The sequence below is a fragment of the Perissodus microlepis genome, chromosome 17, assembly GCF_051167445.1.
Source record: "Perissodus microlepis isolate ML-2025 ecotype Zambia chromosome 17, ASM5116744v1, whole genome shotgun sequence".
Lineage (NCBI taxonomy): Eukaryota > Metazoa > Chordata > Actinopteri > Cichliformes > Cichlidae > Perissodus > Perissodus microlepis.
Window position 1 is genome coordinate 16338416 of NC_140477.1, and position 12069 is coordinate 16350484.

General features: G+C 40.0%; 1 protein-coding gene across 2 annotated transcripts in view; it reads left to right on the forward strand.

The window, feature by feature from the left end:
- The window catches only part of LOC146369424 (ankyrin repeat- and BTB/POZ domain-containing protein 3-A), a 231545-nt gene that overhangs the window by 30966 nt on the left and 188510 nt on the right, over positions 1-12069 (forward strand). The window lies entirely within an intron of this gene.

A 12069-nucleotide genomic window follows, 5' to 3' on the forward strand; every position in this document is an offset into this window, starting at 1 on the left:
CTCCTGTGAACTAATGAGAAAAAGCAATACTTCTATTTTAGGGGAGACGGGTGGATAGGTTAACATTTTAAGTAGCAGTAGCTTGCATTAAGATAGTTATTTCTTCTCGTACATGTTTTCTGAAATTTTGGATCAATCGATAAGTTTTCATACTTTTCAGAACATAAATGTAAATCTCTTCCTATGAAGATAGGATAACCCCACCAATAAATTAATATATGATTTTTTAAAGTATGGTTTTATTAATCAGGTCTGACTAAATATATAAGCCATGTAAGGCTTCTAAGTGGCTTGTTTCTCTGAGAGGCAAGCCATGAGAGCCACTGAAATTTTATTTACATTTACTTTCAAATAATTTGACAATAAGATTAAATAAAGCAACAATCAACACATCTGCACAGTGTTTGTGCCTTTTATGAAACTAGTATTCACCAAACTGAAAAAATAATGCAAAACTATCAAAATCTGCAGTTCCTCTAATGGCCACTTGAGGCTGTTTCTGAATCAATCCTCATGAACTCCTATATAAAATAGGCTAAACTAAGCAGTGAATTCTGCATGTTTACAGCCAGGAGAAAACTTAAAGTGTCGGTCTGTAAACCCTCCCAGTACTTTCTGTGTCAGTGTTAATTTTTGTTTTTATAACTCACCTGTTTGAATTATGTTTAAGTCTTAAAGTTAAGACAGTGGCTGCATTGATTGATGGGTGTGCTGACAATTAAAGAATGCTTATTTAATTTGAGTCACTGGACTGAAATTTTCCACCATGCCCTTACTTTTGTATTTTTATTTTTAATTAAATTATCTCATAAATAAAGTTTTCTGTGTTGCACAGACCAAACCTGCAGGTTTGCGCTTCAGGATACTTTCCACTAATTAGCAGGTATGTTTGTGCGTTACACTGAAACTACTAGCTTTTATCTCCACAAGCAAACATGAATGCAGTCATAATACTTAAAAACTTAAATATGAGAACGCCCAAACAAGAGAGTTACTGTACACTGGTTGCACTCCTCTTCTCTATACCGTCTTTGGTATTTATGGGCAAACAATAAAAATAAGATAGTACTAGATGTCACAATGTTTCTTCAGGTAATTATTTAAATTATTTTTTGGGATTAAATTTAAATTTTCTTAAAATTTTTAAATATTAAGTATACATTAATTTGCATAAATAACCAACAGACAAAGAGCAGTGAAATGCACATCTACATGTGAATTTTTGAAATTTCATTCCTCTAATCTGCTTTAAACCTTAACACTTTTTGAGTTTCAAAATTTAATTTACTTTCTCTTTAATATAAAACTTCTCTTCTTCAGTGCAGGAGCTTTGTCAGATGCGTGCTCCGTTTAGGACATTGCCACCTTCTCACCAGTAAAGCAAGGGTGTGCATTTTTCACCGGCACTCACAGCAGGACCTTGCCTCCACACTTATTTCACTGTCAGAATCCACCAGGAGAGACTCTTTAACAGTTTCTATGATGAAATAGCTGCTAAACAGTCAGGGAATCCCTCACTACCAGACAAAGCTCATTTAATGAACATCCTGTCACTAGTAAAACTGCAGCATTCTCGCAGCCTGGTTGGGGGCTGCACAGAGATTCTCAGAGCATCCATTTTTTCACACATACAGCACACGTGCTGGTCTATACTGGGCTGCAGAAAGGGAAATGGAGAGGTGACAAGATCAGGGAGAAAGAGGGGAGTGCAATAATTGCACTGACTGAGTGGGGGGATGAATCCGGGAAAACAGAAGTGAGAATAGGAGTAGGTGGAAAAAGGGGGGTGAAGGCTCAAGCAGCCCGGGATAATCAGAGGAGAGAAATGAGCCAAGTCCCACGCAGTCTTCGCCAACCGCCCCGGAGCGACCGATGACAAGCCTGATGGATGGCAGTGCACAGTGAGCACACTCCTATGGGAGGGAAGGAAGAGAAGGGAGACAAGGGGAGGACCGAAGAGAGAAGACAGAGAGCTGCAGGTGGTCAGCGAGGTAGTCAGAAGCTACACCAAGAAAACACGGGTTTTTAATACCTACCAAGATTAAATATTTAAGCTATGCAGATATTTCTTTGTGACCTGAATATGTTTTCACAAAAACTTTTGAAATATATACAAAGGAAGTCACATATAAGCATGTCACATTTTAAATATGTAGTATACTTACGTAAAAGGTTCTTACAAATAGGAGCATACGGGGAATGTTTACATTAAATATACAAAAATTTGTGACTGTGGAAGTCGGAGTCCATTGACACATTTCTCCCATTCTACAGCAGTAATTCTCTAACGATGGCTAAAAAGTTCTGCAATTCACACCTTTGAAAGCAAAATTTGACGACTGTCTTCTTCAGCACTGACTTCTTGTGCATGTCTAGACCACTTCCAGGTTATTGTGAAACCACCTTCAGCAACAGTAATAGTGTCTCATCATTATGGAGGAATTTGTTACAGCATTGCTTCAGCTAATTTAAGTTTGCAAGCATCCATTTATCACAGCTCTCTTAAGATTCTGCCACAGTGTTTCACGTGGGTCTGAACTTTGGCTGGACCAATGCTACACCTTGATTCTTGATCCCATTACATGACAAAGTTTGGGCCAAGCTTTAGCTGTTGAATGCACGTCATGTAGTTGGTTCAAATGCAACCTTGCAAACCTAAACCGAGCTTTTTTAGAGAGAAGAGGCCTTTTCCTGGCAACGCTTTCCAGCAAGCCAATTGCTTTCTAATTGCACTGTCAACTTTAACATGCTAACTGAAGCCTGTTGAGTCTGAGATGTAGCTCTTTATTACAGTTTATTTAAGCTTTGTATGCTCTAGAACAGCAAACTAACAAAAATTTACAATTACAGTAAGTACTTTTGATTAGCATCACCTGCTATTTATTCTCTGAATTTATATGGAAGTAGTTAGGGTGTGTTTAGTTTTTCAAATAGCAGTCTTCAGTGGAAGAGTTTGTAGTGTGCAGCAGTGAAGGAAGTCTTAACTATCCACAGGGTTGTGAATATGAATTAGTAGAGCTCTACTCTATTGGCATCTGAGGAATAACATTGTGCCTCCAAAGATAGTGGACCAAAAGCACAAGAGTGACATTTAAAGTAGGCTTTAGGTTTAAAGTTTTTCCCTTGCTTTAAATTTTTAATCTGCCATGATTTTATCTCCCTCCTGAACAGGAAATTTGCCATGGCTTATCGCCCCAAGGCGGTCGTGTATGTCTCCAACTAAATGAAGACTGACCCACCTCCTCTGACAGAACTGGAAAATGTATAACATGAAAAATCTTTGTTTCCTCCTGTTCTTACTTAAAGCAACAGTTTATTTAAAATGGTAAACAGACACTGTACTTTCATGTTTTATTCACACTTACGCGTGTCCCTATATAGCACCTGTGGGTCACACTTGGCGAAACATGATATAAGAGAAGAAGAATACACCATATCAGGCAGTCGGAGCCTGAGCTTCCCATTGGATGGATTTGGTCCCAGCCTTGTGCACCTTGTGGGCTCACTGATGGGAGATCAGCAGCCAAGAGAAATAAACAAGGCAGTAAACACTGACTGCCAGAAGGGTGGCCGCAAGGGAGAGCTTATTTTTCACTCTCCACGAGAGGTTCGTCCAATCAAAACATGTCAGTCTCCTCTCAAAAATCACACCAACCAGCTCTCTTGAGAGTTTAAGGAGAAGGGTGACAGATGTGGGTGTTTAGGATTATATAAATGTCATTCTTGTGGCAATAAGAAAGGTTTTTATGTGGCAATGCACCAACATATTGAGCCTAATTGTTATAATTGGGGTTTGTGTTTTTTTGCCTGAAGAAGGTTCTGGTAGTTGCAGAAAAAACAGGGAAATATTCACTAAACAGAAGAAGGACAGCCAGAACTTTTCATTATTTATTAAATATTAAGCTTCAAGCAGGAGAAGTAAAACATTAGTCGGTTCAGATTTCTGAAATAGGATGACATGCTGTTTTGCATTATTTACAGTGAAATGTTTTGGTGTTTTAGACTAGTTTCAGTGCAAAATTAGAATTAATACGATATCTCCCTGGGCACTTAAAGCTGCTATAATGAATATTTTTATATAAATGACAAGTCAGATGATGAAGTCTGGTGTGAAAGTGGCGAATCCTTTTGCTGGAAGCATCAGACAATTACCCCCCAGCAGTGCAGTGCTCCTCAGGTCTACAGACAGTTTTACTGTATGCTCTTACAGCTAAGTTTGCAAATGAGATGCATTGTCACAAGCTGAAACAGCACTTCTTTCAGCTTGTGGCCTTCATTACGATAATTACAAAACATCACAGGAAACATTTTAACCCTTCATAGTGTGGTAAAGTTACAAAGTACTAAGGTGGATAGACATTAACATCAGATTAAAACTGCGCTGGGAGCTTCGTGGCATGCCAAGCAGCTACTGTAGGTGTAACATATAGGTGATCCAGTAATAAATGTGCATATAGTCAGGGTTTAAAGTGGAATTTGGCAGGTGGATGTAGCAGTACAGTGGGGGGGAAAGAATGAAAAAAAAAAGTCATATGTGAGCTCCTGTGTGGAGTCTAATCAATGCCATCAGTATTTAAGGTTATCTTTGCTACCCTTGACCCAACTTAACGTTGGCCATGAATGCCACAACTGCTGTGCACACGTCCATTACTATAAACTTTACCATAGTAATGTCAACTGTTACTAAACTGTAGCGTGTGATCAACTTTGTTAGTGTATTTGATTTTCTTTGTTACTGTGTTTGAAAAGTTGCATTTGAAATGATCTGCAATTAAAAAAAAACCATTAATAATCTAGCTAATCGAGGTAATATGACTGAAACTGGACTTACATCTGCACCATGAATACACACATGAACTGCTTAGCTGTTAAAAACAGTCCCCCAAAACTAACTAGTGAGAAGAACATTGTAAATGAGCTTTTTAGGTGAAGTTCTCTAGAGATGAAAGACCGCTGCGTCAGCATGAAGCCGGCTGTGGCATCATGGACAGAGGAGTCTGTGTCCAAACAATCCTCTTTTGAACCAAACTCACGCTTCACTGAGATCTGACTGAGCGTAAACCTGATCAACTGCCAAGTTTAGAAATTAAAATTTGAGCGCCAGAAGCTGCAGAGTGGTTACTCTGTGGAAAAATTGTTAAAAAATACTTTCTATGCATATATACAAAGTTTTAAATAATGAAGTCAGTACATGTACAAGTAATCTGGGTGATCCAAAAGCTTTAACCCTTGTGTGGTGTTCATATTTTTGTTACTCAGCCAGTGTTCATGGGTCTGGTGGACCCACTAGAGTTTTTGGCTTTCCAAATTAACACTATCAAATAATTTTATGTTAAATTACTAAACAGATGTTTACTTCATCCAATTACAAGCCATATGAACAGCAAACATAGTTATTTTTTTCCCTTTACCTTTGTTAGATCACATTTATGAATTAATGTGCTTCTCGTTTTTTTTGGTTTTTTTTTTATAAAATGTTATAAAAAACATAAATCAGTTATAATCAAGTGGAGTGAGTGGAAAGACACAACACATTTACACGATAAATGCAATATGTTTCACAACTAAATGGGATCAGCTGCTCATCAATGGTGACATTAGGCCCGGGGTTGTAAAACAGGGGGAGGTGGTGCACACACTTATCCCACACTGTCCTGATGGCAGCTAGCTTGTCTCTCTGCCGTCGAGCTGGTCTGTCGTCTCGGTTATCAAAACGGATAATCCTGGAAATTTTGTGGAAGTTTTCCAGAGACATTGATGCACGGAAAGGTTCTTGCCGGTTTCTGCATCCCACAGGGATTCTGTGGATGCCCCTTTGGACCTGAAAACTCCTGCAAGGATAAGAACCCCAAAGTAGGCCTTTGGGGTTCTTAGATGAATTTGGTCCATCTCCTTCCACCTCTCTCCAAAAACACACCTTCCTTCTAGATTACTGCAATCCAGAATAATTTTCTGGATGGAATCTGGGATGAAAAGCTCAAATGAAGACTTGATGTCCTGCACATGAGTAACTGTCAGCCGTGTTGGCCATGGCTTATCACAGCAACAGCTCTGCAGGGTGGCTCATTTCTTGGGCAAGAAGACCATTCAATTTCACCAGTTAATGACATCCATATTTTTTCACTTGCTGTCTGGTGGGCTTGTTCTGGTCCTGGAGCTGGCAGCAGATGGGGTACTCGTCTTCGTTTTGTTACTAAATGGTGCTCAAGCTCATCCTCTTCTTCAAAGTCACTGTCAGACTCTGAATTTTCAGAAATGTGAAATATTCTGAAACCTCTTTGTCAACATCATCATCCGAAGCCCCTCTCTCTTCCAAAATCAATTGGATGGCCCTCACAGCAGATAATCTTTTGCCATCTTGATCAGTTGTGATAAGGAACCATATTGGCAAAGTCTTATTTATAGTATTATGCCCCTAATTTGCAGGTGGGACAGGGTATGAGAAAATAAAATTTGGATCCCTGAAGAAAGAGGGTAAAATGTGTGGGAATGTAAGAGCAGACGATGTTGATAGTTGAATTTTCAACAATGTTGCAACTTTGTGCGGGAGCAGGAGGGGAAGAAAACACTATCAGCAGCATCAGAAAGGAGGAAGACAGAGTGTGGGAACACAGGACCTACACTTTCAACACTTTTATTAGACCTGGGTCCAGTGGACCCGAACACCTTGTATGTAATGTAAATGCGTGGGGGGAGGTACAGTATGAGGTCATTGAAAATTAGTTCGGATTTATGTTCTTCACAGAAAATAAGCCAAAGCCAATGAATTTCAGGTTGAAAAAATAATTAATTGTTTAATTTTTCTTTTGAAAAAAACTGAAAACGGGTCTCACAGACCCGAACACCATACAAGGGTTAAACATCCAACTTCAGCCAGTTTTTTTTCTACCCTTGTCTCTGTATGATGTCAACAAGAGGATATCCCTTATGTGGTCATCTAAGACACATCTCTTAATGTAAAACACAGAAGCTCCGCCCATCTGCTGCTCAAATTTGTGTTTGTAAGAGGTTGCCATTGAGAAGAAAGCTGGCTCAAGAGGAAAGAGAATCAGGCAAAGCTACTCTCGTAAAGCCCAAGAGTAAAAATCTTAAATATGCCACTACATGCAGGCCTGTCAGTGTGAAATCTGCTTTAGTCCGTGCTCTAAACACAGTAGAAATCAAGCAGCTGAACATGTGTTTAGTTCAGTGTGTGCGTAGGAGGCCTGTGACATTAAATGCAGCTCACACTGCGTGCAAAGTGTGTTAACTCATTAAAGAGTGCGATCCAGATTTGCAGAGAACGGCGCGTCACTGTGAAGTCGGTGGCTCGACGCTACAAAGCTGCACCTCACCGGCGGACGCGCATCGACAGGCACTGCTTGGCGATGTCAAAGACAGCATGTCAGGGCTGATGAAAAGTGACTGAAGAGCATATCAGTGTCCAATTTAAATTCAGCCGATAATATGTGCTGATGAATATAGTCATCAAAAGTTTGAGCCGAAGCAGGCTGATAGGGGGAGCCCCATTAGCTGGTGTTATATATCTCACGAAGAGAACAGTTTGTGACAATAGAAAATTCAATGTGACGCTTTGTCTCTGGGCAGACTGACAACGTTGTGAATCTCTGTCTCTGGATAAAATAGGATTCTCTGGGTTATTTTATTGTTACTGACACTGATGGATAGCTTTAATTATTAATTCAGTAAAAAGTCTCCACCTTGTCAAAACGGCTTTGTCTGTTATTGAACCCGAACAGCTTTATTTTGAAGTAGATAATCTCTTGAAGTACTCATTTCAATAGTTTTCAGGATCTAAATGTCATCTTTGTGTCTTTCTACCACGATGTAGTCTCATTTCGAATTGCTGAACAAAGCTCATTCATATTGGGGACATAGAAATTACTCTGTAATAATGCACAAAGAATCTGCACAACTTTACAGATCAAAAAATGACAAATTACATGAGCATTATATATGTATTGTAGTGCTTAAATTCAAGATGCATAAGGAAGCATAGAGGTCAGTTTATCCAGCTCAGTGTTCGAGATAATTTATGCATGTTCAGCTACATAAAAGTGTATGAATGCAAGTCTGCAAGAGTTTCCGCCATCAACACATCTGCACAGTGTTTGTGCATTCCTGTGTGTCACTTTTTAAGTTAGGTCCATGAATTATAGAGAGACAAGGCTGCCTTCCTTCAGGGAATGCATCTGAAATAGTCTGTGGAGATGCTAAAACTCCTGTGCACCTTATCTTTTTAAGGTTAAACGTAAGAACTTTTGAAAGAAGTTCAAAGACTGTAGTCAAGTCTGTTTCTGGCCACTGTGGTGCTCCAGTCCAGTGAAGAATTTTGATGTTTTTGGGGTAGTATATTTAAGTTTCTTCAACTTTCTTCAGCTTTTTACAATATTTGCTTGTCTGCCAGTTCGTATGTTTACATGGACACCAGTATTCCCATATTGTGCGGACTGAATAATTTTGGGTTAATGCCATAGAGATGTGTAGATTAAGGAAAGATCTTTTAGCAATGCACTGGAGACTGAGACATATTTGTGCAGTGTCTGTGCCTACAATCAGCCTATGTTCCCGTCCTCATCTGTGGCCACGATCGGTGAGTAGTGACCAAGAAATTGTAGATATATGCAGGTAAAAGGCTCCAAAGGGTGTCTGGGTTACAGAAAGTGCGATTGGCCTCCTGGACACCATCTAGCTGAGGTGTTTTAAGCATTCACAACTGTGGGGAGATCCCAGGGCAGGCCCAAGACATGCCGGCAAGATCACAACTTTTGGCTGGCTTGGGAAAACCTAAGAGTCCTCATGGATGAGCTGGAGGAGGTGCCCAGGAGGGAAGGAGGTCCGGGGTTCTGTAGCGATTCTGTTCCCATGACCCAGACCCAGATAAATGGTTGATCTCCTGCTACTTGGCTACATGTGCTGCAAACAGCGCTCAGAGTATTGTAAACACTAGAGATGGCGCTGACTTGCTGGACAAACTATGTGACACAGGCTCTAAATTACCCCCGGAATCATGTTGTACAAAAACAAAGAAAGAAGCAGCATATATGTTGTACAACAAATTTGGTTAGTAATATCAATTTGTGTATTTATCTGAGCACTACCAAGCCTCATAGTGATTTTGATTTTATTTGGTATAATATTTATAATATGAAACATTGCATGGATTGTTTTAAAAAAAAAAACCCTATATATTTTGAACTGTATCAAGACTATGTTGAGGGAATTATACAAATTTAAGGATGTCAATAAAAAAAAGATGAAAAAGAGCAAACTGCAATATTTGAAGTACAGGAAAACATAATTCTTCATACAGTTTGGTACATTCAGATTTAATATTTTAAACAGCAGTGTGCATGTTAGCAGTATTTCCAAATGCGTGAGCATATTCAGTCAGTTGGCTCATGTATAAATGTAATGTGTGCAGGTCAGTGTGAAAGACTTCCAGCTGGTGGCACCTAAAAATACCCCTGCATGCATGTCATGTCTTGATACTTTGACATTAAATTGTTTGTTTAAGCTTCTACACCAAATGATTTAGTGAAAGTGGCGAGAGCAGCAAGGTTATTCTAAAAGCCGAGAGGCTCTCACTGAAGAGCGCCGCGGTCAGCTGCGCCTCAGAGAATAGCCTTCCAGACCAAGAGTTAAGCTGAAACGACTTCCTTCCTGCAGGACAAATGTGCGAGGAGATAGAAAATTCAACAAAGCCACCGCCACTGGCCCTATTGTCCAGCTCTCGTGGCTCCACAAGGGCTTGTGAATAAATCAGTATAACAAAATGACCCTGCCTGACACCTCTAATTCTCTAATTGACCAGAACACGGGCCCCAGGGCCAGCTCTTGAGATGATGTTGCCTGTGTTTTCAGTGATACTCACACCTGATTAACCATGCATATGATCTTTACTGTGAACGGCAAGCGTGGCCTTCAGCTGGGTCACCGAGAGCCGATCTTGACATTTGCGTTTGTTAAACACAATCACCAAGTGCTTGTGGAATAATACATATTTATCCAGGTAGGATCATTTCCATTCTTGTTCTGGCTTGTAGAAAACAAATGGAAATCATCACGCATTGAGAAGACAAATAGATGATGAGCTACACAGAATGCATGACCAATATGTGAATTAATAATAATAAAATTATTTTAAAAAATTATAAATTATAAAAATACCTAATACCTATTATTAAAAAAAAGAATTAAGGCAGCACGGTGGCATGGTGGTTAGCACTATTGCCTAACAGCAAGAAGGTCCTGAATTCAATTCCACCATCAGGCCGGGGTCTTTCTGTGTGACCTTTCTGAGTTTATAAAGCCTCTCGGCTTTTAAAAACTCTTTCTGAGTTTGCATGTTCTCCCCGTGTTTGCGTGGGTTCCCTCTGGGTACTCTGGCTTCCTCCCACCGTCCAAAAACATGCAGCTTGTGGGGATAGGTTAATTGATTAATCCAAATTGCCCATAGGTGTGAATGCACGAGTGAATGTGAGCACGAATGGTTGTCTGTCTCTGTGTGTTAGCCCTGCGACAGACTGGCGACCTGTCAAGGGTGTACCCCGCCTCTCGCCCTATGACAGCTGGGATAGGCTCCAGCACCCCCCGTGACACTGATGAGCAGAAGCGGATGGCTAATAATAAAATTAATAATAAAAATAATAGTAATGATAATAAATATGCACTGTGGTGTCATTCATGCAGCACCTCACCTAAGCTGGGCATGCAGCTCTAGCACAGGATGGCCATAAAAGCACCTCAGGTGGTACCGATGGTATTTTGTATGCTGCATGCAGAAATGGCCGCTTCCAGCTGTGTCTACCCTCTATTGTACATGAGATAAACCCAGTCAGGGAGTTGCGCAAGTGTGGTATGATGTGCATGTGTGAAATGCTAATTTACTCTTTGTTCTCTTTTTAAACCAGAAAATGTTAACTTTAAGATTTTACTTTCCCTTCTCCTGTCGCCACACAAAGCCATTAGCTTTAGCTGTCGCTAACGTTTCATCGCACTGACATAAATCAAAACCTAATGAGGCTATCTGTATGCTGCACGTGTCATCTGTGAGATTTACCGCAACGAGCACTGACACTGTAGCGAACAGAGCATGCAACAGTTAGCAGACAAAACAAGCATGTTAAAGGTCATTGATAAGGCTGTATTTTTCCCCCCACTCAAGCATGTAATTAGACCAATCAGCCGCGCTCTTTTCGAAGCTTCACTGTCTGACTTGCAGCCTCCAGGTGGATTAGATTTATATTAATGTTTCTAAAATCAGCCTTCAGCAGGTGCAGCTGTGGCAGTCCAGGGAACAGATGAAAATGACACTTGCTAAAGTTGGTTATGTAAGGATTTTAAATCTCAGTAAGATAAAGTAAAGGTCTCTCTGCTTTTTTTCTTCTTTTTTATTTGGCAGGTTCTCTTACTGAACTTGGACCAGAAACACAAAAGCATCCCATTAGTGAGTTCAGGCTCATGAAACAAGCAGCTTTTACCTCACATGGTTACCATATAAACTAAAGAGTGATGAAATTTTAGTGCTGAGTTCACACTGTTTGCATTTCCAACGGGTCACCAAAAGAAGTTAATTGCTTAATAAACAAATTGCTTAATATTTGTTTTGATGTCACATTCAAATGCTTCTGGCTTCTGGAAATACAAAGATGGCAATGATTAACTAACAGACTAACTACGTTTTGGTAAGTGGAAGAAGATTGATTTATGGATGGATGATCACTGTGCGTCATTGTGAGGATTGACACTTGAAAATGTTTTTCTGGTAATAGTAAGTAATAGTAGTATGGACATGTTAAGATATCTTTGTCTGGATTAACATATAGCAGGACCATAATAATAATAATAATGAATACTTTATTGATCCCCGTGGGGAAATTCCTCTCTGTATTTAACCCATTCACTCAGTGAAGCAGTGGGCAGCTATTGGGTGCCCGGGGAGCAGTGTGTAGGGACGGTACCTTGCTCAGGAGTACCTCAGGGTAGCTGTACAGTGGACTAGAACCCTTGATCTTCCAATCATGGGGCCTCCACTCTACCTACTGAGCTATCCATGCCCCGAAAAGA